Genomic DNA, 27,876 nt, shown 5'->3' on the forward strand with positions numbered 1-27,876 from the left:
GTCTTCTACACTATTGTGACAAATGTACTGCTTGTAAATTGCTGCATAATGGCTTTAATTGTAAATGATGAACTCACATTTCTTTACCAGAAAGAAGCAGAAATAGTTATAAGCTATGTAGCTGCAGACAAACCTGATAAAGCATCAAATACACTGTACATGCTGTCACTTAATACAGCAGGGTGCCACGAGGCTAATCGTCTCTTAAGCACTATCGTGATGAATATCATAATTTTGATTACTGTCAATTGTCTTGTGGTTATTGCACTATTGCCCCAGGGCTAACTTCTAAAAATACCTTCATTGCAAAAGTTACAACAAAATTTTTATAAACTTTTGTTTAGTGGATGTTCTACTTACTGAGTAACTGTCTGCCTTATTATGCCTTCAGACAAATATATTTATAACTTAATAATGGCTATGGGTACGGGCTAGGCCTGCATCAATTAAATATGCCAGCATAAGAAAAAGCATAATAGGCTGAAGTGCTATGCCAGCGTAATGCTAGCATATTAGGTGGATATTTCAAACTATGGAGCTTAATTCCATGAAAATAGATCAATAGTCCCTAGCTAATAGATCAGTCAATGGAAACTGCAATACAGCCCTCAAATGCATTGTACAATTACAGCTCCTTAGATCGATACTCTCTATAATAGAACAGTCTCACTTTGCAGTAAAATATTCTAATAGAGCATTCACTGATTATAATAATTGTAAGAAATGTTGTTAACCCAGCCTTGAGGGGAATAATGCATGGGAACAATAAAGAGCATAATAAGTGGAAAATTTGGGAAATTTCTGAAAGCATTTTGGGTAAGACTTAGAGCATATTTGTATAAATGGCAGTGAGAGAGGGAAGATTTTTATTTTATTTTTACTAAATAGATAGCTGAATTAGCTAGTCATAATGATGCAAAATGCAATATTTATAAACTGTTCTAACAAGGTACCAGGCCAATTGCAACTATTAAAGGGCCTCCCTTAGCCACCATGGCCAGTGGTACAAAACATCCTTGATGAGGTAAGAAATATGGCGATGTGGGCGGGGAAGAGAAACTATATATAGTTTATGTGGCCTTATCATCATGGGTAGCCAGGTAAACTGAGCTGGCAAATATAGTTACAAAAAACCATACATACATACATACATGCTTTCTAGCTATAATTATACTATCAAACAAAAAAAATTACTAGTTAATTAGCTACTTATTAAACATGTGCTTAAATAAATTGGAGGAAAACTGAGAAATGAGCATGAGCCCTAGGATTTGTGCTTATCAAGCAGCTATTTGATGTAGCATGCTATCTTCTCAATACTCTTTCTGTCCTCATTGAACTTTCTGTGGTTCACAAGCAATTCTCAGAACAGTCTCATCAAAAGTATCATTTTTAGGTTTCATACTGCTGTAAAAATGTACTTGCATGTCTAACTTAATAGAGTGGTTCTTTAGCTGCTATTTATAAATGTACAACTGAAGATTTGATGCAGTATCTTGTTCCTCTCTCTCACTCTTCACACAGCTCACTGGATATCAGTATTGCTTGGTGGGAAGAAGATTGCATTAGGGTATAAAGTTGGCAAGGTGAATGAAATAATTATGCGAAGTTGTCCACCTCATCTCCTCATACCACAGTGTGACTCTATGTGGGGAATATCCTTATGTGATGTGCTTCTGCTATACATTTGGCCATGATCACATAATCAATTGTTATCAGATTATCATACAATCTACAGGTGTATTATGGGACCCAGTAACTGGTAAACAATTGGGGAAAATACCTCACTGGTAAACAATTAGGGAAAGTCCCTCCCATTTATGTCCAATAAAAAAAAGCAGCAAGTATATACTGTTATTTATACCATTCCAAGTTCTGTACTAAACATGTGTACATGCATTTCACAAATAATAGTTACTTATTTCCCTTTCATACATATATCTCCTGGTTAGCAGACAGCAGGTTATTGTGTAGTGGTAGTTCCAACAGTACACTTAAGGTGACCTGCACCACCACCCTACCCTGTAGGTGTGGGATATTGAGAACAGGAAGTTACTGATGGACCTACCAGGTCATGTTGATGTCATGAGGTGTTCAGTCAGTGTCGACTGGAGTACTAATGGGGAACAAGTGGCCAGTGGTGGATGAGATAGACATATTAAAATGTGAGCAATTATCAAGTGTGGATATTGTGTGACCATGTTGTCTTTTTGTTTGGATAGAGAAAATGATAATGGATAGTAGTGATGCACCGATACCACTTTTTCACTACCGATCCGATACCGATACATTTGAGGCTGGAATGGCCGATACCGATACTATGCCTCACAGGCATTTTTCACAAGAACCAGCTAGTGATTTAGCTTACTAAACTCATTTGCTAATCTCATCAACTGCAGTTTGCTGGTCACAAGTTTGTGGCTATCAATTTAATATGCAAAGATAATAGTTTATGGCTTCAATGAATCTTATTTCGTGGCTTACTTCAGTTTTCACTGTACTAATAATGGCTTCTTTCAAGGATTTCATGGCTTATGTCAGCTTTTGCTCAACTCCGTTCGATGCGCTATGTACGCCGCCACCTTGATAAGTAATTAAATGATGTCATTTAAAGTATCGGTTAGTATCGGGCATTTATAGTTGTGCATCACTAATGGATAGGATAATTGAATATTATTTGTGTATACAATATTTCTTGCTATGCATCCAGTACACGGCACATTGAAATCTCATTAATTAGTGACCATGGTAATTGGAGAAGTAGAACCTCGGTTATCCAAACCCAATGTATCTTCTTAGGCAATAGTAAAAGTGTCAGATAACTGAATAGGTCGGATAACTGAAGCCCATACATTTATATACAGAGCACTGTAAATAGAATATACACCTGTACTCAAAATACTCTAATAGAACACTCATTTCCAATTTAGGGGTCAGATAAACGAGGGTCTACTGTATAACTAGATGGTCTTGTTAAAGTGCTGCTATGTGTGATTTCCACACAAAGTGTAAGTATTTCATATAAATACTCATGAAGTTGTGTTTACAACATTTCTTTTGCACTAAACTTTGGTTCATTCAGTAGAAGTCCCTCACTTCTCACACTGCTGATGCCTAGAGAAATACAACACAACAGATAATGACAATTATGTGATTTGTAGTTGTAATTATAAATACAATATATTTGAAGTAATTCAAGTTTGCTAGTTGCCCACTTTTAATACCACTGCTGATGCCTAGAGAAATACAACACAACTGATAATGACAATTATGTGATTTGTAGTTGTAATTATAAATATAATATATTTGAAGTAATTCAAGTTTGCTAGTCGCCCACTTTTAATACCGTATAGTAAAAAACTTTGACGAATTTGGTGAATAGCGTTCAATTTGCCAAAGTTTTTTCGCCAATTATTTTAGATTATCACACGGCAGCACGAGTAACTAGACTTGAGATAAAGGTCAGCTCTTACCACCACGCAATAAAGATCGAGCTGACTTTGGAGATCTTCCTAGGAATTTCAGTGTTCAAATGTTGTAAGCACTCCTTAAATTGGGATAACATTTCTGACCGGCATCATCTCACAATGGATTTGACTTTGATATACATGATAACATCGCAGGAGATAGCGAAGCACGCCTTTGCTACCACGTTGTTAGATCAGTAGCTACAAAAGTTACAATTTTTCAATACTGATACTATTTACTCTCACAGTAGACACTTCCCACAGTCTATACTCCTACACACATGTACCTTAGGGTTGTTCTAGATGGTCCAGTCTTCCTCCCACAACACTCGATACACTCCAGTCTCAAACATTGATGAGCTAGTACCCTACCAAATAGTACCAATACTGTGACTGGCTGACTCGTTGTCTTGTACCAGTGTCTTGCCATACAGAACTCTCTAATGCCTCCACCACTGTACATGTAGTAGCATTATTATTAGTGACTGACACCGTGATGTGATAGTTGGTGACCTCCAGCTGTAGTCTGTAAGTGTGAAATAATCAAAATATGATTTCGCAGTAGACAGCAGTTTGAAGGAATTATGTCATATCCAACATGAGTAGGTTTGAGGAATTTTACAGTTACAGGGTGTATACTGCATGTAATACCGTTTCGTGGCTGCCACCTTTGATTTCACAACTTTTTTCATCCAGACTTTTAAAAAAAGATGCACCACTTTTTCACAGCTTGGCTGTTTTTGAGTGGATTATATTAGCCTCCTAGGTATTTAGCTAGAAAGGGATAGTATTAATATATGTGCCTGGATTTTAGAAGTAGCGCATCAGCTTGTTTTGTCAGGAATCAAAAGGTATACCCATGCAAAATTCACATTACTAATACCTTATGTATAGTATATTGTGGCTATCGCCCGCACTCCCACTAAAGACCAGGTCCAAAAGCAGGGAAATTATATTTGTAATGTCCCTATTCATATACAATCTCTCTGCAATTCAACCTGGGGTTTGGAAGTAACAAATGCAGTAGGTGCATTAAAACTCTCCTGTGTAGCCACATATACATGAAACATAATAATAATAGGAATAATGTCAGTAAAGAATCTTGTTGTACACAATGTGTTTGTTACACAAGTTATACCATGATGTTTCCTCTGCTGTGTAGACAAAATTTAATGTCATCAAAGTGACGGCCCTAAACAATGTCACATCAGGTAACAGCTGTCCATGTGAAAAGCATGGGTGCTCAATGTAAATGTCAACTCTCAACCTACACCTTATTGACACGTGGTTATGTTCATCATTCAGTGTGAGCTCATTTATGGTATGGTACTGTTGGAATATCATTGTAGCTCCATTGTATGTACACTTAAATCCCAGTGCGTGGGAGTATCAAAGCGCCGCGCTGGGTTATAACTACCATACAGTTAGACAGAGCGGCGCTGCTACTGTACGATATATTAGTTATCACCCTGTTGCGGAGCCACTCAGTCTCGTTCGTGACATCATAATAACCACGAATGGCATTGTTTACCAATGGAACAAAGAGCCAAATAAGGAAATATTGATATAACACACTAATACAGCACTTAAACTAGCTAAATCTTACAAGAAAACTGTCCTTTACACAATAACACTATAAGTTACCAATACGATAGTTTAACAAATGTCAAGAATAGTCCGTGACGATTTTCGCTCCAGCAATCACGCCCAACGGTCACTATGGTGAAGAACCAACTTCCTCTAGCTTCATCGTTCTATCTCGGACTATGGTTTTTCTCTTGCACACCACGCGACACCACCATACCAACTTCTGACGAAGGCGAATCGTATCTGGAACTGCTGCTTCATAACGCCGCCCTTCGCTACTGTTTGTAGGCAGTATGTAAGGTCTCTCTTGTAGCTACGAAGTAGAATCTCCACACAATTCGGACGAAATCTTGGGTACAGTGGCAGGAACTCAAACCGGAACTTAATTTGCTATCCGTAAACGTCTGCGCACTGGGATATAAAATAGTTATATCCCGTATACTCGGATGATATCATTGTTATTACACTGGTCCTCGGCTCCGCCTCGGACTCGTGTAATAACAATGATATCACCCTCGTAAAGGGATATAACTATAACATACACCATGCCTATCAGAATTGACTGTGATAACTGTGATAACTCTCTCATTGCAGGTCTAACATCGGAATGAACTAATACTAGCAAATAGTAAAAGCAATCCCCATCACCAGGTGTTGGTGAATCCTTGCTTATCCAATTCTCCTAGTATAGCATCAGTGCAACCCTCTTATTCATATTGGTTCAGAGAATTGTCCATGTAAAGTGCCCCTCCCTGGTTGCAAAGTGTGGCATGTTTTTTTTTCATTACCTGTAATGCACAGTACTTATTGTATTTCTGGCACAGTAATCCCCAGTTACCTCATTGGAATATTGATTTAATATAACAGGTAGTTATCATGTACAACACTCCAATAGAGCACACATTTAAGGTGGTATGTGTAGGCAGAGTGTGTCTCTAATGGATTGTCTCTGCTTACAATTGTGTAGGCAGGAGGTGTGGCTTCCTGTAGGCAGGCAACATAGTAGTGTATCTTGCTAACAGAAAGTTTCTTGCTCTCAGATTTCTTTGCAGTGTGACATGTGCTTTATTCCAGGTGCATCTTGCTAATCACAGGCATACTAGAGCTCTCTGTTTAGACTGGCTGGAGTGATTGCCCGATGATATCAAATGGTATGGTAGTACCGTTTAAGTAGGGATCGTGGTGAAAATTTCGTGCACCACCCAAAATTCTGCCTTTTAAAATCACCCTTGAGACATTTTATGCAACGAAAATCACCTTTACGGAATAACACTAGCCCATGTAATATATAAAACAGCATTAAATATAACAAAACACTTACAGGTGGCTGGATATAGAACTTGTCTTCCTCTTCATCCAATGAAACCATATTGAGGTGTTAATTTTCCATATCAACACTTTCTTTCAGCAGCATAATATTTTTTTATTATTTATATGCCACAGAATTTTCAGAGCTGGATTTCAGAAGCGCTTCAGTCCCGGTGCTACCATAAGAGGTACACTAGCTAGATATCTGCAACTTCATGATTCGGATCTTGTTCGCGATAGGTTCGGACCATGCCCCTCAAATAAAGATGTAGGTGGACTAATAGCAATCAATTACGGAGACCCCACCTCTTAACAATCTAGCTATACTTACAGTAAACAATTGCAAGATCACCTCACCCCTTATTGGTCATACCCCTTGGCTGACCCGATATATACTCTAATACAACAGTCACTCTAATGCAACGGTCATGAATGATAGAACAGTTACAAGTTACATTGTTCTGGTAGACATATTTTATAAGAAAATGAAGCAAGCACAATATAAAAACATTATTGCTCTAAAGAAGATAGGTGCCCCTCAGCAACAGCAAGGTTGACAGCTGAAAGCACATAGGAATGCTTGGATCTAGAACGTGATCTCCTGATACACATTATTGAAGAGCGCAGCAAGGAGAACTCCACTTCTCACTGAGCAAATGGGCAAGATGTTTATAAGTGATGGCATCTGCCTTCCCCATACCTACAGATATGGAAAAAACAAGTGGACTAATAAAAGTTACATTGTAGCTAGCTGTGCCACAACAAAAAATTAAACAAACTAAATGTGCCAAAGTAGGGACTTTCCCACTGAGCTATGCTGTAATACCATCATTCATCTCTTGTTTCACTACTTTTCAATTGCATAGATCCCTACTTCATTTTTAAATTAACAATTTTTTAAAAATACTAGTACATAGATGTGAACATAGTATATTTTATGTAGACGATTTTTGCATTTCAGTGGGTGAATGACAACAATGTGAGAGTCACCCACATGAAGCATTCAGTGGTCTAGCTGAAAAAGTTTGCCTTAACAATATTAAATTTGTCTCACATGATGTTTTGCTAGTTTCAAAAGGTTCTGATATTTTAGGCCATGGCTTGGAACTTTATTACATCATTAAATTAGCACATCTGCTGGGCAAAAAACGTATGTACTCTATATGATAGAAAATTCTCTTTAATGTAATGCAAAGTAATCATACTGAAAAACAGAGTTGTGCTGGTAAAAAGTAAGTTACTAGATAAAACTACATAAAATATTTGTTCCATGACAATTTATTCAAGGTTTTTGCAATAGAACATTCAATACTTTTGTCCTCACTTTCCCCCGAAAATCCATGTAAATCATTGTGAAATCTGAAGCCGTACTGGACCATGCCTTAGTACACACAGGGTCTATAATTGTAAGCCATATTAAAGGGACATTACACCAAGCCACACAAGTGCTAATTTTACATCCTGTTCATAGCCTAACAACTTGTTGCATCATACCACAAATAGGCAAGCTTGTAGTGAAACAAAGTGCATGATGAATAAATTTGTACTGTATTATTTGTAAGGTATCTCCCCTGAAATTCACATCATTGTTAGTACTATATAAGCAGCAAGCAACAGGTACAATGTATTTTGTGGACTGGACTCATGACTGGACTCACAGACTGGACTAACAACTAAGGTGGAAACTGGTTTTTACCAATAATCCAGACATCTATACACCCTATTCCTACACAATTTGTAGTACATTAAGCCCAAGCAACAGCAGTGTACTGTGCAAAACATAACAGAAATGCTCTAAAGATTCAAGTTACCTCACACAATGCAGGATGGAAGTTAAATTGAAGTTAACACTAGAGATATGCGCAGTAGCAAACAAAGTTACAGTAAACAGGTTTAGCTAGGTAAGGCGGATTTCAAGGACCAAGTTATGATTTGTTACATGGCTATCTTTCTGACCAACAGCAAAGAGTTTTGTTTCACTTCTGATTGAGGCCTAGTGTCAATTGGTGTGTCAAGGATCTATTTCAAGTCCTTTGCCTTTTGTTCTGTCAGTTACTCCACTTTGGATTTGTATGCTATGATGCTGAGATGCACTGTAGTCATTCAGACCTAAGTGTTGTGGAGAAATGCTTGCATATCTGGCTTGGATGGTGTGGCTTTGCAGTTCTCAGCTATGGATGAATGTCATCAAATTTAATTCAATGCTTATAGGGAACTGTCAGAGAATTACAAATAAAACACTTATTATAATGTTTTAGTTGGAGTCATCAGGCTTGTTCTGTATTTTATCTAACTACGTATAGCAAACCTGTAAAATATGCTAAAAACTTTCCCACTTGAGGAGACTGAACATCCAAAAATTTTCTGTGAATATTTTAGAAATGGTATTTACATAAAATTTTAAGAATAATTGAAAGTTGGGGATTAGTTATTGACTACTTATAGATAAATCTCGAAAGAAAGTTAATAAGAATGTATGCTAAATAGGTTGGAATGCTGTGATTTGTTCTTAAGTTGTAGTTTCATAACTACAGCCTGGAGATTCCTTACACAGCACCACAGCACCACTACAAACCTGTCAATAATATATGTGTGCTTCAGTCCATCACACTGCTCACTTTCTAGATGTTAATGTAACACCCCATAATTTAATCCGGATTGGTCCTGAAACATGGGGTGTTGTTATTAGCATGAGCAATGCGAATGGGTCGAAGCACACATAAGGTTAAATGGAGGTAACTTCATGACTGGGGCAACTTAATTTCTAACACATTTTCACTTGAAAAACATGAATTTAAACTTTGATGGGCCTTATCTCCTAAACCACTAAACAAAATGGTTTAATATTTGTGCTGAACTGACCTTTGAGGCTAGAACAAACATTTAGAAGAACTTACGGATGTGAGAAAGTTGGAGAGGAAACGTGTCAAGCCTTATTACATGAGCAACTACAAGAAGGCTTAAGATTTGCAATAATGGAAGCCCCTGCATTATCTGGGTCTCAATCAAACCCTGAATTGTGTCTAGCTGCTAAAAATGAGGAATGGTGACAAACAGAATTACTAAAGCAGCAACAGTATGCTAGAAATAGTTTGCAGTCTGCCAATAGCAACTATTTTAGGCGGCATGTCAGTAACTATGAATATTTGAATCCAAAATTACCTGTTAGACCCACTACTTAGCAGAAGTGCTATGTCTGTGGTAGCCCCAACCACTTGGCAAACCGTTGTGATGCCAAGAAACAAGAAAGCCAGGGTCCCAAGAGACAAGTGAGTAATAGCTTGATCAAACAGGCACAATTCAACAAAACAAAGCAAGCATGGTTGTGGCAGAACAAGGAGTCAAGTAGTGTTACCATTGAGATTTTAAGTACCTTACATCAAGATGTTTCCCCCAACTTTGTTGTTGTGTATCTTAACGTTATTCTGATTTCATCAGAGACCTTTGCTGATCACAAAGACCACATTATTTTAATAATATTGTTCAGCGGCATCGACTCTACCTGATTAAATGGTTACAGACCCAAGGTATATTCAATATCCTCAGAGAATGACCTTCAAGATTTCAGTTTAGATGGTGTCTCTGTAATCACGTCGGTAAACACATCCAGGAGACTGGAGGAATAAAAGTCCTCATAGTATCTACTTATCAAAAATTAGTTTATATGCAAATAAACATGCTTACATGATATATTGTGTTGTTACAGAGAGTATATTGAAGACTAAAGAGGAACTCTAGATCTATAAAGACACTTAGAATTCCGGTAGACTCTGACAATGGTATTGTCAATAGTCAGGTAACTAAGAACTTTATAGCAGCTAGCTTACATCCCAATCAATTTTTGTGATGAACAGCTGAAGGACTTGAGGCTTTATGAAATCATTCACTTTCTGGAAACTGATGAACTCCCTACAGACATAACATGTGCATGTAAGGTGGCAACTCAACATAGTTTATTTACCTGACCAAATGGCCACTTGTATATCCTCTTTCTGATCAATAGGCACTGATAATTGCTAAAATTTTGGTGGAAGAAACAATTCCTTTTTTATGGAGTGCCCGAGTCATTGGTTTTGGATATAGGCACAAATCTTCTGTCACACTTGATGCAAGAGTTGTGCTCAATTCTTGGAATCATAAAATTTAATACAACGGCCTATCATCGCCAATGTGATGGGATGGTAGAGCGCTTCAATAGAACATTAAAGTCAATGCTTCGCAAGCATGTATCAATCAATGGGACAATTAACTACTTATCAGTGGTCCTGTGGGCATACCACAACACCCCACATAAAAGCACCGGAGAGAAACCATCCGTTTTGTTATTCAGAATAGATCTACATAGTCCTACAGATGTAGCTTACCAAAATCCTAACACCCTAGTCCCAGGTACTACAGAAAATTACAAGGAGGAAGTAATGATGTCACTATCATCAGCTCAAACCCTGGCTGTTGAGTCCATCACTAAAGCACAGGATAGACACAAACATTACTATGATTGCAATGCTGTACAGAGCGATTATTGTGCAGGAGATTGGGCTTTTATCAAATTTAAAGCTGTTGAGTCAAGTCGGAATTAGGGATGGGCGGTTAACCGGTTTGGCGATTAAACCGTGATATATCAATTAATCGGAGAATTCTGTGATTAGACGATTATTGGATTAGTCAATTATCACGATTATGTAACAATTATGTAATGAAAATAATATGTGCGTTTTATTGTGTATAAATACAGTGGAACACGTGTTTGGTGTTTACTTAGTGTAGAAGCCTAACACAAAGAGCAAGGTGTGGCAAAAGTTTGGGATAATAGCAACAGAAGACGGGAGGATTATTGATAGAGAAAAGGATAAACCAATATGTAGTATGTGCGGAAGCGGCATTCAAGCGAAAGGAAGCAACACACAAACTTATTTCAGCACTTGCGCGAGCACCACCCTCTCATATACTCTGAATTAGCACCTCCACGCAAACCCAAGAGTGTTGAAGCAGAGCCATGTAACAGCAACCAACTTACTCTAACAGGAACAATTGCAAGGTCAGCAAAGTTTGCGTCAGACAATCCACAGGCAAAGGAGTTAAATCGTGCTGTTGCTTATCACATTACTAAAGATTCTGTACCAATTTCAACAGCAGAAAAACCTGGATTCAAGCAATTAGTGTCGAAACTCAATCTGCAATACCAGATGCCATCAAGGCGCCATTTCACCAACTATGAAATTTCCCAGTTATATTCTCAAGTCAAAGAAAATGTTGTGACAGCTAGTCTCAATAATGTCTTGTCCTTTTCTGCCACAACAGATTTTTGGACAAGTTCTACCAGCCAGCCATACATAACAATAACAGTGCACTTCATCAATTCAGAATGGATTTTAAAATCATTTTCTCTTGATACTTCAGTTGTATACGAAGACCATACAGGTGAAAATATAGCCTGTACCATAACAGATACATTAGACAACTGGAATCTTAGCTTTAGTCAGTTCATTGCGACCACAACTGACAATGGTTCAACCATTGTTGCAGCATTTCACAGGTCGGATACAATACATATCAGCTGCTTTGGCCACAATCTTGACTTAGCTATCAAGAAAGGTTTGAATAATAGCCATGTGCAGCGTGCTCTAGGTCGGTGCCATTCATTAGTCGAGCTGTTTCACCGGAGTTGGAAGAAGGCAAGAGACTTGAGAGAAAAACAGCAACTACTTGGTCTTCCATAACACAAAATTGTGAGCGATGTGGTAACTCATCGAGGATCGACTTTTGAGATGATTACTCATACACTAGAACAACAGCAGGCTTCAAGTGCTGTCCCTGCAGAAGATAGAAAAAATTGGCACAAAATGATTAATGATAATGAGTTATCTGTTTTAGAAACCATGGTTGATATTCTAAAACTCCTTTCCTACCTTACCGATGCTTTGGCTTGTGAAAAGCAAATAACTGCATCAGCAATCTACCTTGTTTTGAAACATGTGAAAAAAGAATTACAAATAGATGAAATCAAGGATACTACACTATCTACTCATAGTTAAAACAGAAATTTGGAAGGATCTAGAGAACAGACACACTGATCCTGATGTTGTCCAAGTTTTGAACATTGCCACATTTTTTGATCCCAGATTCAAGGATCGACACCTGCTTGATAAAGAAAACACCATGGAATGTATAAAGGAAGAATCCTTACAATACTATTGGTCAGCCTTAGCAAAAGACTTCTCTGGTGAAGTAGTTATCTCTTCTGATGAACCAGATATACCTCCTACAAAATGAATGAAATGTTTAGCAGCTGTTATACAGCATGTTATTAATGATCTTGAGGAGAACACACCTGCAGCAGCAACTTTGACACCACTACAGAAAATAGAAAAAGAAATTAGCTCTTACCTGGAATACCCATCACTTAATGCAGATGCTGATGGTGGAGATCAGAGAATGGACGATTCCCAAACCTAGCTTACTTGGCTAAAAAATGCTTGTGTATATGTGGTACTAGTGTACCATCAGAGAGGATATTCAGTAGTGTGGGCCACTTTTCAAACAGTTTACAAAATCGTTTGTAGCCAGAAAATGTAAGCAAACTAGTGGTTTTAGCCAACAACATGAAAGATACATGAGTTCAACTTTGTAAGCAAGCTTTGTGGTAACAGTTTGCATTGTAGTGTGATTGTACAATGTAACATTTATGTCATGAATATGTTATAGTATGCAATAATCAGGATAATCGTAATAATTCTAGGTCACAATAATCGTCTATGTAATTTTCATAACCGCCCATCCCTAGTTGGAATAGGAAGCTTTCATACCACTGGCAAGGGTTGTACCATATGTTACACAGGAATGACCCTGCATGACATCACAACAACTTTCCAGACGATGTCCAAATTCACGTGCATCAACAGTACATCACAAAATGCTCCTCAGAGTTGATTGCTGGATATTATTGGTATGGACCGAAGAAATGCAGTGCTAGCAAAATCCTCCATCGGGTAACTCACTCTGTGCACAACACAACCTAGCATACCAGAAGACACAGCCATGAAAAATACTTCTGAGTGCGGACAGGACTAACTTAGAAGACCTTGAGTCAGCAACTGATGCTTTCGACGAACAGACCACACATAATGACAAGGATATAAATCTCACTGTTTTGGATGATGATTTTGATTCCACCATGAAGGATGACTTTGATGATGCAGCATCTGATGAGATGGAATCTACAGGACTTCCAGCAACACGATGACGTATCACACAGATGTGCCCCTACAACCTCCAGAACAAGATTAACACCTGAAAGAAATACTAGTGATGCTCAAGGTCGAGTTCTTTTTGTAGATGGAGGAGATGTAACAGTGACCTAACTGTATTGCATATTGTAATATATTATGTAATCATAGTATGTAATGTAGATGCATGAATGTGCACGTGTGTTTGAGAATGAATTAGAATCATTAGTAGTTGCATTCCTCATGAAGTGTTGTATCTGTGTGTTGCTTGCCAATCTTCTACATACCATTGAGAAAAGAGGACTTCTACAGCAAAACTAATACTACGTAAAACTAATACTACGGCTTGGATGAGAGTTTTCTAATGTATTTTGGGTGTCAGTATTACACAGTGTTTTGCATGTCAGTTGTCAAGTCATACAAAAATTCTAAATGGGACTCACCAACAAATGACAGACAGCCAGACCTTTTCACATTCCTACTGATTGGCTGTTTTTCACGTGATATCACCAGTGAAAGGAATTGTAGCTGACAACCGTCTTGCGATCAACTGTACTGCATTTAAAAGGGAAATGTGAACATTTGATTATTTTGGGTCCCAATAAAATCATGTGATGCTTGTACTTTACCACCTGGAACATGAACTTGACAAGATACACAATGCAACCAGCTGGTCTTGGACAAGCATTTAGTGGCTTCCATACATCAAAACATAATACAGCATGTAAACAGCATTGCCCCTTTAATCCACTCACAATGTCTTCACACACCTAGTCTGGCAGTACCTGCCCCTTCACATAAAGTGGAAGGGTCTGGTAACTCTAGCATTACAGAGTTGTAGAAATGGAATATAATTTGAACAATGATGTCACAATAATGGTACTAGCATGTCCAACAACACACAAAGTAAGTAGCTAGCAAGAAAGATTAATGAACGGCTCCTAACCTAGATTCTTTTCATATTAATTAGGGAGCTTTACCAGCACATCAATTTAAACTACAAGGCCCTTTCACTACCTTCATCTTTTGTTCTTTTCAAGAGCATCCATTTGACAACTACAAGCAGCCTCAATCATATCACATCTTCACAAAACATCATGACAGCTCATTCATGCATTATGTACCTCTATAGTATCTATGGTAACTCCAAAACAAATGTTGCAAATATTCAGTAATTACGAACAACACAATCTGATTGGTGTTACCTGTTTTTGGCAAATTTTGAATGCTAGAGTGACCAGACCTATACTCTATAGAAACTCATGGGTAGCCACTATTAATAGACCTGTAGAACTATCTGTGACCAGGATCAAAGTTTTTGAAATTATCCCTTGATCGTTTGATTTTGCCTGAAAATGGGTTTTAATAATTAAACATAAATTCTTGTTTTTTTTTCGAGATAGCTTTTAATCACCACTTTCTAGCATATCTTGATCACTTAATTCAGCCAAATTTAACTCTTGATCGCTTGATTCCATTTTGCTCCTGGTCACAGATGGTTCTACAGGACTACCCCTTGATAAATAAACTAATGTCCATTTGGTTCCACAAGGGGTACTTTGGATAATAAGTCACTCTCTAGAGTTCCTATGGATATATATATACTTGAAATTGACAAGGAGAAAACATCCTGACCGCCTGGCAGACCCCTGTAAGCGTGCGAGCGTTAATCGGATGGCTGCAGGTTCAAGGCTGCCCAGGTCCAGTCATGGATTTTTTCTCTTTTCTCCAGCTTTTCAAACACACTTTATGTAACAACTCTGGATAGGCTGTAGGACCAAGTGTCCTACAGACCTTCAGCACTTGTGCTGTAAAGCCTTAATAAAAAAAAACTAAACAAAAAACTACACATCTGCTGCTTCTACGTATGTTCTGAGGATTATGCAAGACTTGATAAGTACTTACTTGTAAGAGTAAGAGTCTACTTTGTTAACTCATTTACTTTGGCGGTGAAACCTCTTTAGCCAATCGTCTTTAGCTTTTCAACTGCTCCAAGAAGTTCCAAACTAAGCTGGACTACTCCAAGCATCCTTCCTGTAGTGACGCCTTACCCCATTGTGATAGGATCTTCTCTGTATGGTTTATCTGCAGGGATTTTCGTCCTCAGGAATCATCTACGTGAATGTCTAAGTTTGTGAGGTCATCTTTATTCTAATATTTCGTACAAGCGATCATGTAAACCCCCACCCAGTTACAAAATTGCTAGAAAGTTCTCGGAAGTTTGCGAACGCTACCCGGGTACGTAGAGACATTGGAGAAGTAAATACTGAGTGAAGTGTCACTGTCGAGGTCACCGTTTTTAACATAACATTTTCTCTTTTAGAAGAGAGAGAGAATCCTTATTTCCTTCAGTGAGTTTGCCGGCTGAAGATGGGGCAGAAGATGGACAAGGAGACACAAGAACCGAAAAAAGAACAATCAGAAATAGATGAAAGGAAAAAGCGTACGTACGCTTAATAATGCACCTAGTATCAATGTCAAGCCCCACCTACCCTAGTCTTGCGTAGCTGAGACCACTACTTTTCCTTTGTGTGGGGGTGGGAAAAGTAGGCCCGCCGCCCACACAAAAGAAAAAAGCGGTCTGGCTATGCGAGACTACACCTACCCCAGAGGTGGGAATTTGCAAATGCTAGATGACAAATTCCCCACCCCTCCAATTACAAATCCCCTGCTAATTCATATTATTTATCCCAGTAATCACTAGCAATATGGCCGAGAATGGCTAATCGTGCTGCAAATGTCCCTACCCTGGGGACGAGTTTGGGTGACGAATCCCCAACCGCTGCCCTACCTGGGGTAGGTGGGGCGTGACGTTGATAGGTGCATAAATGAAGAAGTAGACTAGTAGGCATTTTAATAGTGTTAATTTGTGCATAAGCAATTATTGTGTGTGTGTGTATGTTGTGTGTAGGGTGTAGCTAAAGAACAGCTTCGGCTGATGCTGCCCTCTATTAAAATAAAATTTTAAAAAGGATTAGAGGTGTACCGATAGAGAAATTTTGAACTGATCCAATATATGTCGATATACTGAATCTAAACACCGATACCGATGTGATATTACCAATATAACAAGGTGTGGTTAACTATTTATATTGGAGGAACCAAATAGGAATGTTCAACTTTATTTCAACTTTATTTCAACTGTGTATCCAATCACTGGACTGGATTACTGGACTGGACTACTGGACTTAAACTTTTTATTGTTTTCTTGCCTCTTATAGCTAGACTTTACCACAAAAGTATTTTAGAAATCACACCATTCACCACAACTTGTATACAAGGCATATTAACTTGCACAATATTCACAAAAGCTGCACTAAAACCTCAGCGTGGCTCTTCATCAAAAATAATTTGCCTACCGCTAGCAACAATACAAGCACCATGCACTGTTAACACTGCTAAATGCATCTTGTCAGTGTTTTGTAAAACAGCACACAGTGACATAAAATTAAGTCAGTTTTACACCTGCAATTATATTGAAATGATGTAGCACTGCCTAACCTTTCAGCATATAGATTGGCCAGCTCCTTGGTTTATAATGCTTGTAAAAAAACAACAAGTGCGCAGTGTTCAGTTAGCCAGAGAATGCTTCCCAGTGCACACACCATCTAACAGGCAGGTAAGAAAAACCACATGTGGTGTACAAAAATTTAAAAAAATACATTGATTACAAATTTATCATACCATTCTAAAACAATAGACTACAGTTATAATTAGCTGTATGTGCCTCTAAATGTAAAGACAAGACACTGAGAATCCTGAGTGTGTGGTATACAAAGTAATGATCATATGGCTAGTATAATCACTTATAGTGGTTTGAAAAGGTATTTGAGCAAACTTTTTGTGAGTCCAGTAATCCAGTCCAGTAATCCAGTCCAATAGTCCAGTCCAATAGTCCAGTCCAGTAGTCCAGTCCAGTGAATGGATACACCCTTTATTTCAACTACTAAAGGGCAGATTTAAAACCTATTGACAATGGGTGGCTATCGCCATTCACTGGACTGGATTACTGGACTCACATAAATTTTGCTCAAATACCTTTTTCAACCACTAAAAGTGGTTATCCCATTGTACTGTTGATTTACAGTTCCTTTAACAGGCGTTTTTGAGCATTCTTCACCGCAATACCAGCTTAAGTCCACTAACTATCTCCTGTAGGGTTGTAGCTGGCTGCAGTGCAAGTTCTTACCATGTTTCAAGTTGTTATGGTAGATATGACGTGAAACTAAATCAAATTTAGCTGTACATGGACACTTCTTCATGCGTACTAAAGTTTGTTTGTCTGATGTGTTATGACGTAATATAATTGACTAACTACAATACACTAAAATGTAGTATATCTACTAAACAAAACAAAATCTAACTAAATCACATGCAGCAACCTATTCCACTAGTAGCAAGGATATATATATATATATATTAATACAACATCAATATCGTGTCCTGTACAAAAACTCCAATAGCAGCTTGTGGTATATGTTATAGTTATATCCCGGTACGAGGGTGATATCATTGTTATTACACAAGTCCGAGGCGGAGCCGAGGACGAGTGTAATAATAATGATATCACCCGAGTATACGGGATATAACTGTTTTATATCCCAGTGCGCGGGAGTGCGCAGAAGTTTACGGATAGTAAATTAAGTTCCCGTTTGAGTTCCTGTCACTGTGCTCAAGATTTCGTCCGAATTGTGTGGAGATTCTACTTCGTAGCCACAAGAGAGACCTTACATACTGCCTACAAACTGTAGCGAAGGGCGGTGTTATGAAGCAGCGGTTCCAGGTACGATTCGCCTTCGTCAGAAATTGGTATAGTGTTGTCGCGCGGTGTGCAAGAGAAAAATAAAGACCAACGAGTGGCTACCATAGTCCAAGATAGAACGATGAAGCTAGAGGAAGTTAGTTCTTCACCATAGTGACCGTTGGGAGTGATTGCTGGAGCAAAAATTGTCACGTACTATTCTTGACATTTGTTAAACTATCGTATTGGTAACTTGTAGTGTTATTGTGTAAAGGATTAACAGTTTTCTTGTAAGATTTAGGTAGTTTTAAGTGTTGTATTGGTGTGTTTTGTATCAATATTTCCTTATTTGGCTCTTTGTTCCATCGGTAAACAATGCCATTCGCGGTTATAATGATGTCACGAAAGAGACTGAGTGGCTCCGCAACAGGGTGATAACTAACATATCGTACAGTAGCAGCGCCGCTCTGTCTAGCTGTATGGTAGTTATAACCCAGCGCGGCGCTTTGATACTCCCACGCACTGGGGTTTAAGTTTGATATACTACAGCAAACTAGCCAATAGAATCAGTATATCACTTGTGCATTTGATTTACGCATCTGATAGTCTAAAGTTTTTTGATAGTGTTTGGTTGTTTTACCAGTTAGGCACGTCCGACTTGACAACTACTGGTACCACAGTAACCAATATGTGTTACTTAGCAACAACATTGTTGCCTAGCAACCATAACAACCGTTGCTAGGCAACTGATACTAAATCTTAAAATTATTTTGACACCATAGCAATGGTTGCTAAGCAACCACTAAAAAGCATGTAACTAGATCAGGTTTACCTAGCAACAGTTGCTATGTATGATTGGACCAATTTTCAAGAAGATTGCAGGCGGCAACACATGTGCATACTCCTTGAGCTCATTATTCACAAGGAATTACTTACCAATACTAATGGTGTAAAAACAGTAGAAATTGCTGCTACTGCTTCCAAGTGGGAGACGAGATGTTGTATTAACATATCATGAACCACGATAGTGGGGATCGCCCATGTTTTTTGCAAAAACTCTAATAGAACGCACGCCTAAAAACCACCTTGGAAAGCATCCTCCAACTCAAAACAACCCTCTAGTGGTTATTTGCAATTAGTATTGGTCCACTAGTAAGTATCAAGTGAAAAGGAAACAGTATGTGTATTTGGGGCAAAACTGAAATTTGCCGTTTTGTTCATATTATTCTTATTGTTCATAATATTATTTTGTTTCACTCATGTACAGCAAAAGTTATCCACTTTTTCACACTAAAAACTATATAGCCATGCTTACTGAGTCCTTCCGCGTGTCCATGACCTATTAATAAGCCCGTATTCCACAGATCGCCAACCACCCTACACCTCGAAAATTTTCTAAGTTCTCTTCGCCATTACACTATTGGTAGCAGCTCCGTATACTAAAGAAGCCGTATAACAATAAAATTACAGGATTCCATCGTGTGAGCTCCTTTGGGTTTTGTTGCAGAGTTAATCAAGTACTCAACAGCACTTCTTAGACTTAGATCGCGCACAGCGTCTCTGCGTGGTGAGTAGCTATAGTCCACTTCTTCCTGTAAGCGCACGGTCGCGATTTGCTACGAGCGACCATACAAGCGCTCTCTCAGAGACATAAAGAAATGATAGCGCTGATACCAGAGATTATTCATTGTTATGAATATAGTTTCTATAAACCATATTTCCTTTCCACATAAAGCCTAAAGTTGGGTGGAGTCAGTGTTAGTGTTAATTAAAATTAAAACTATTTTTGAGTGCCATAATTGTCTGACCACATTGTGTAAACAACATGGCTTCATGCTGTTGATAACCCATGGTTTACAATAGACATTGCAGCTATACACAGTACCTGACTTTGTTGTTGTGAATGATGTGTGTGCATGCAGATTAGCTTCAGACCTTCAGTTCTGATCACTGTAAAGTGTTAATAACACTTTGTGGGAAATCATGCATTCATATACGCATGTCAACATAGATTTCTTCACTGTGATAAAGTCAATGAATACAATACTCACATGAACAACAAACTCTAGTTATACAAACTATATTGTACTTAGCATTTATACTACTGTGCACCAGTGAGCCAATGTTGTAGTCCATGCACCCATGGAAAATCTGTATATGATTCTTCTTATTGTGTACAGTCTTGGCTGAAATAATAAATGTACAGCTACTGACTATTTTAACTTATAATTATATGCTTGTCAGAGTTCCATGTCTTCAATTGTCTTATATGGAATGCCAAATGCGACAAAAATCAGGCAAAATTTCTATTTGACATCGATATTTTGACATCGATAAAATCGGTCACATCAATGTTTTTACATTGATCTGATTGATGTTTTATAATCGATGTCACAGCATCGATCTAAAAACATCGATCGATGTTTTGAGATCAACGCAAAATCGATCTATAAAATCGGTCACATCGATGTTTTTACATCGATCTGATCGATGTTTTGTAATCGATGTCACAGCATTGATCTAAAAACATCGATCGATGTTTTGAGATCGATGCAAAATCATTGATGTTTTTAGATCGATGCTGTGACATCGATTACAAAACATCGATCAGATCGATGTAAAAACATCAATGTGACCGATTTTATCGATGTCAAAATATCGATGTCAAATAGAAATTTTGCCTGATTTTTGTCGCATTTGGCATTCCATAATCTTATGACAGGTGGCTAGCTCAGTATCATACCATTTGGTGTGTGTATATTCATGAACACTGCATTAGGATGCTAATATGACTAAGAGACTAGAGTCCTGACATATGTACATGTATAGTAAGACAAGTTAGACAACAGCTGCTCACTGTTGTGTGTAATGTATGGTCTTGTCCCAGTCAGGTAAATAATATTTTAGAAATGGTATTTACATAAAATTTTAAGAATAATTGAAAGTTGGGGATTAGTTATTGACTACTTATAGATAAATCTCGAAAGAAAGTTAATAAGAATGTATGCTAAATAGGTTGGAATGCTGTGATTCGTTCTTAAGTTGTAGTTTCATAACTACAGCCTGGAGATTCCTTACACAGCACCACAGCACCACTACAAACCTGTCAATAATATATGTGTGCTTCAGTCCATCACACTGCTCACTTTCTAGATGTTAATGTAACACCCCATAATTTAACCCGGATTGGTCCTGAAGCATGGGGTGTTGTTATTAGCATGAGCAATGCGAATGGGTCGAAGCACACATAAGGTTAAATGGAGGTAACTTCATGACTGGGGCAACTTAATTTCTAACACATTTTCACTTGAAAAACATGAATTTAAACTTTGATGGGCCTTATCTCCTAAACCACTAAACAAAATGGTTTAATATTTGTGCTGAACTGACCTTTGAGGCTAGAACAAACATTTAGAAGAACTTATGGATGTGAGAAAGTTGGAGAGGAAACGTGTCAAACCTTATTACATGAGCAACTACAAGAAGGCTTAAGATTTGCAATAATGGAAGCCCCTGCAGTATCTGGGTCTCAATCAAACCTGAATTGTGTCTAGCTTCTAAAAATGAGGAATGGTGACAAACAGAATTACTGAAGCAGCAACAGTATGCTAGAAATAGTTTGCAGTCTGCCAATAGCAACTATTTTAGGGGGCATGTCAGTAACTATGAATATTAGAATCCAAAATTACCTGTTAGACCCACTACTTAGCAGAAGTGCTATGTCTGTGGTAGCCCCAACCACTTGGCAAACCATTGTGATGCCAAGAAACAAGAAAGCCAGGGTCCCAAGAGACAAGTGAGTAATAGCTTGATCAAACAGGTACAATTCAACAAAACAAAGCAAGCATGGTTGTGGCAGAACAAGGAGTCAAGTAGTGTTACCGTTGAGATTTTAAGTACCTTACATCAAGATGTTTCCGCCAACTTTGTTGTTGTGTATCTTAACGTTATTCTGATTTCATCAGAGACCTTTGCTGATCACAAAGACCACATTATTTTAATAATATTGTTCAGCAGCATCGACTCTACCTGATTAAATGGTTACAGACCCAAGGTATATTCAATATCCTCAGAGAATGACCTTCAAGATTTCAGTTTAGATGGTGTCTCTGTAATCACATCAGTAAACACATCCAGGAGACTGGAGGAATAAAAGTCCTCATAGTATCTACTTATCAAAAATTAGTTTATATGCAAATAAACATGCCTACATGATATATTGTGTTGTTACAGAGAGTAAATTGAAGACTAAAGAGGAACTCTAGATCTATAAAGACACTTAGAATTCCGGTAGACTCTGACAATGGTATTGTCAATAGTCACGGTAACTAAGAACTTTACAGCAGCTAGCTTACATCCCAATCAATTTTTGTGATGAACAGCTGAAGGACTTGAGACTTTATGAAATCATTCACTTTCTGGAAACTGATGAACTCCCTACAGACATAACATGTGCACGTAAGGTGGCAACTCAACATAGTTTATTTACCTGACCAAATGGCCACTTGTATATCCTCTTTCTGATCAATAGGCACTGATAATTGCTAAAATTTTGGTGGAAGAAACAATTCCATTTTTATGGAGTGCCCGAGTCATTGGTTTTGGATATAGGCACAAATCTTCTGTCACACTTGATGCAAGAGTTGTGCTCAATTCTTGGAATCACAAAATTTAATACAACAGCCTATCATCGCCAATGTGATGGGATGGTAGAGCGCTTCAATAGAACATTAAAGTCAATGCTTCGCAAGCATGTATCAATCAATGGGACAACTACTTATCAGCGGTCCTGTGGGCATACCACAACACCCCACATAAAAGCACCAGAGAGAAACCATCCGTTTTGTTAAATTATGAATAGATCTACATAGTCCTACAGATGCAGCTTACCAAAATCCTAACACCCTAGTCCCAGGTACTACAGAAAATTACAAGGAGGAAGTAATGATGTCACTACCATCAGCTCAAACCCTGGCTGTTGAGTCCATCACTAAAACACAGGATAGACACAAACATTACTATGATTGCAATGCTGTACAGAGCGATTATTGTGCAGGAGATTGGACTTTTATCAAATTTAAAGCTGTTGAGTCAAGTCGGAATTAGGGATGGGCGGTTAACCGGTTTGGCGATTAAACCGCGATATATCAATCAATCGGAGAATTCTGTGATTAGACGATTATTGGATTAGTCAATTATCACGATTATGTAACAATTATGTAATGAAAAAAATATGTGCGGTTTATTGTGTATAAATACGGCGGAACAAGTGTTTGGTGTTTACTTAGTGTAGAAGCCTAACACAAAGAGCAAGGTGTGGCAAAACTTTGTATAATAGCAACAGAAGATGGGAGGATTATTGATAGAGAAAAGGATAAACCAATATGTAGGATGTGCGGAAGCGACGTTCAAGCGAAAGGAAGCAACACCACAAACTTATTTCAGCACTTGCACGAGCACCACCCTCTCATATACTCTGAATTGGCACCTCCACGCAAACCCAAGAGTGTTGAAGCAGAGCCTTACTCTAACAGGAACAATTGCAAGGTCAGCAAAGCTTGCATCAGACAGTCCACAGGCAAAGGAGTTAAATCATGCTGTTGCTTATCACATTGCTAAAGATTCTGTACCAATTTCAACAGTAGAAAAACCTGGATTCAAGCAATTAGTGTCGAAACTCAATCCGCAATACCAGATGCCATCAAGGCGCCATTTCACCAACTATGAAATTTCCCAGTTATATTCTCAAGTCAAAGAAAATGTTGTGGCAGCTAGTCTCAATAATGTCTTGTCCTTTTCTGCCACAACACAAGTTCTACCAGCCAGCCATACATAACAATAACAGTGCACTTCATCAATTCAGAATGGATTTTAAATCATTTTCTCTTGATACTTTAGTTGTATACGAAGACCATACAGGTGAAAATATAGCCTATACCATAACAGATACATTAGACAACTGGAATCTTAGCTTTAGTCAGTTCATTGTGACCACAACTGACAATGGTTCAAACATTGTTGTAGTATTTCACAGGTCGGATACAATACATATCAGCTGCTTTGGCCACAATCTTGACTTAGCTATTAAGAAAAGTTTGAATAATAGCCATGTGCAGCGTGCTCTAGGTTGGTGCCATTCATTAGTCGAGCTGTTTCACCAGAGTTGGAAGAAGGCAAGAGACTTGAGAGAAAAACAGCAACTACTTGGTCTTCCAGAACACAAAATTGTGAGCGATGTGGTAACTCGTTGGGGATTAACTTTTGAGATGATTTCCCGTATACTAGAACAACAGCAGGCTTTAAGTGCTGCACAGAACAATTAATGATGAGTTATCTGTTTTAGAAACTGTGTTTGATATTCTAAAACCCATTTCCTACCTTACTGATGCTTTGGCTTGTAAAAAGCAAATAACTGCATCAGCAATCTATGAAACATGTGAAAAAAGAATTACAAATAGATGAAACCAAGGATACTACACTATCTACTCATAGTTAAAACAGCAATTTGGAAGGATCTAGAGAACAGACACATTGATCCTGATGTACCTCCTACAAAATGAACGAAAGGTTTAGCAGCTGTTATACAGCATGTTATTAATGATCTTGAGGAGAACACACCTGCAGCAGCAACTTTGACACCACTACAGAAAATAGAAAAAGAAATTAGCTCTTACCTGGAGTACCCATCACTTAATGCAGATGCTGATGGTGGAGATCAGAGAATGGACGATTCCCAAACATAGCTTACTTGGCTAAAAAATACTTGTGTATATGTGGTACTAGTGTACCATCAGAGAGGATATTCAGTACTGTGGGCCACTTTTCAAACAGTCTACGAAATCATTTGTTGCCAGAAAATGTAAGCAAACTAGTGGTTTTAGCCAACAACATGAAAGATATATGAGTTCAACTTTGTAAGCAAGCTTGTGGTAACTGTTTGCATTGTAGTGTGATTGTACAATGTAACACTTATGCCATGAATATGTTATAGTATGCAATAATCAGGATAATTGCAGGTCACAATAATCGTCTATGTAATTTTCATAACCGCCCATCCCTAGTCGGAATAGGAAGTTTTCATACCACTGGCAAGGGTTGTACCATATGTTACACAGGAATGACCCTGTATGACATCACAACAACTTTCCAGATGATGTCCAAATTCACGTGCATCAACAGTGCATCAACAGTGCATCACAAAATGCTCCTCAGAGTTGATTGCTGGATATTATTGGTATGGACCGAAGAAATGCAGTGCTGGCAAAATCCTCCATCGGGTAACTCACTCTGTGCACAACACAACCTAGCATACCAGAAGACACAGCCATGAAAAATACTTCTGAGTGCGGACAGGACTAACTTAGAAGACCTTGAGTCAGCAACTGATGCTTTCGACGAACAGACCACACATAATGACAAGGATATAAATCTCACTGTTTTGGATGATGATTTTGATTCCACCATGAAGGATGACTTTGATGATGCAGCATCTGATGAGATGGAATCTACAGGACTTCCAGCAACACGATGATGTATCACACAGATGTGTCCCTACAACCTCCAGAACAAGATTAACACCCGAAAGAAATACCAGTGATGCTCAAGGTCGAGTTCTTTTTGTAGATGGAGGAGATGTAACAGTGACCTAACTGTATTGCATATTGTAATATATTATGTAATCATAGTATGTAATGTAGATGCACGAATGTGCACGTGTGTGTGAAAATGAATTAGAATCATTAGTAGTTGCATTCCTCTTGAAGTGTTGTATCTGTGTGTTGCTTGCCAATCTTCTACGTACCATTGAGAAAAGAGGACTTCTACAGCAAAACTAATACTACGCAAAACTAATACTACGGCTTGAATGAGAGTTTTCTAATGTATTTTGGGTGTCAGTATTACACAGTGTTTTGCATGTCAGTTGTCAAGTCATACAAAAATTCTAAATGGGACTCACCAACAAATGACAGACAGCCAGACCTTTTCACATTCCTACTGATTGGCTGTTTTTCACGTGATATCACTAGTGAAAGGAATTGTAGCTACATGAACTTGACAAGATACACAATGCAACCAGTTGGTCTTGGACAAGCATTTAGTGGCTTCCATACATCAAAACATAATACAGCATGTAAACAGCATTGCCCCTTTAATCCACTCACAATGTCTTCACACAACTAGTCTGGCAGTACCTGCCCCTTCACATAAAGTGGAAGGGTCTGGTAACTCTAGCATTACAGAGTTGTAGAAATGGAATATAATGTGAACAATGATGTCACAATAATGGTACTGGCATGTCCAACAACGCTCAAAGTAAGTGGCTAGCAAGAAAGATTAATGAACGGCTCCTAACCTAGATTCTTTTCATATTAATTAGGGAGCTTTACCAGCACATCAACTTAAACTACAAGGCCCTTTCACTACCTCCATCTTTTGTTCTTTTCAAGAGCATCCATTTGACAACTACAAGCAGCCTCAATCATATCACATCTTCACAAAACATCATGACAGCTCATTCATGCATTATGTACCTCTATAGTATCTATGGTAACTCCAAAACAAATGTTGCAAATATTCAGTAATTACGAACAACACAATCTGATTGGTGTTACCTGTTTTTGGCAAATTTTGAATGCTAGAGTGACCAGACCTATACTCTATAGAAACTCATGGGTAGCCACTATTAATAGACCTGTAGAACTATCTGTGACCAGGATCAAAGTTTTTGAAATTATCCCTTGATCGTTTGATTTTTCCTGAAAATGGGTCTTGATAATTAAACATAAATTCTTGTTTTGTTTTCGAGATAGCTTTTAATCACCACTTTCTAGCATATCTTGATCACTTAATTCAGCCAAATTTAACTCTTGATCGCTTGATTCCATTTTGATCCTGGTCGCAGATGGTTCTACAGGACTACTCCTTGATAAATAAACTAATGTCCATTTGGTTCCACAAGGGGTACTTTGGATAATAAGTCACTCTCTAGAGTTCCTATGGATATATATACTTGAAATTGACAAGGAGAAAACATCCTGACCGCCTGGCAGACCCCTGTAAGTGTTCGAGCGTTAATCGGATGGCTGCAGGTTCGAGGCTGCCCAGGTCCAGTCATGGATTTTTTCTCCTTTCTCCACCTTTTCAAACGCACCTTATGTAACAACTCTGGATAGGCTGTAGGACCAAGTGTCCTACAGACCTTCAGCACTTGCGCTGTAAAGCCTTAAAAAAAAAAAACTACACATCTGCTGCTTCTACGTATGTTCTGAGGATTATACAAGACTTGATAAGTACTTACTTGTAAGAGTAATCTACTTTGTTAACTCATTTACTTTGGCGGTGAAACCTCTTTAGCCAATCGTCTTTAGCTTTTCAACTGCTCCAAGAAGTTCCAAACTAAGCTGGACCACTCCAAGCATCCTTCCTGTTGTGACGCCTTACCCCATTGTGATAGGATCTTCTCTGTTTGGTTTATCTGCAGGGATTTTCGTCCTCAGGAATCATCTACGTGAATGTCTAAGTTTGTGAGGTCATCTTTATTCTAATT

General features: G+C 38.2%; 1 protein-coding gene and 1 long non-coding RNA gene across 16 annotated transcripts in view; one reads left to right on the top strand and one right to left on the bottom strand.

The window, feature by feature from the left end:
- Window positions 1-1,086: 1,086 nt before the first annotated feature.
- Window positions 1,087-27,875, bottom strand: LOC136267812 (uncharacterized). 15 transcript variants are annotated; one of them, XR_010706777.1, is made up of 11 exons: window positions 15,494-15,744; window positions 14,032-14,143; window positions 13,435-13,652; window positions 12,550-13,377; window positions 10,324-12,500; window positions 10,190-10,271; window positions 9,865-9,976; window positions 3,755-7,062; window positions 2,069-3,114; window positions 1,936-2,022; window positions 1,087-1,644 (listed from the first exon to the last, which is right to left on the bottom strand). It is a non-coding gene; the product is annotated as an uncharacterized lncRNA (long non-coding RNA). The 15 variants fall into 15 exon arrangements; XR_010706778.1 differs by having other exon boundaries at window positions 1,919-2,022; XR_010706772.1 differs by having other exon boundaries at window positions 1,087-2,421; window positions 2,485-3,114.
- LOC136267810 (uncharacterized) overlaps window positions 18,206-27,876 on the top strand; it is a 73,045-nt gene continuing 63,374 nt past the window's right edge. Inside the window, exon 1 of the mRNA XM_066062990.1 lies at window positions 18,206-18,640. The gene's annotated coding sequence lies outside the window, so the exon portion shown is untranslated. The remainder of the gene's footprint in view (window positions 18,641-27,876) is intronic.

Source organism: Dysidea avara, chromosome 9, assembly GCF_963678975.1.
Source record: "Dysidea avara chromosome 9, odDysAvar1.4, whole genome shotgun sequence".
NCBI classification, from domain to species: Eukaryota; Metazoa; Porifera; class Demospongiae; order Dictyoceratida; family Dysideidae; genus Dysidea; species Dysidea avara.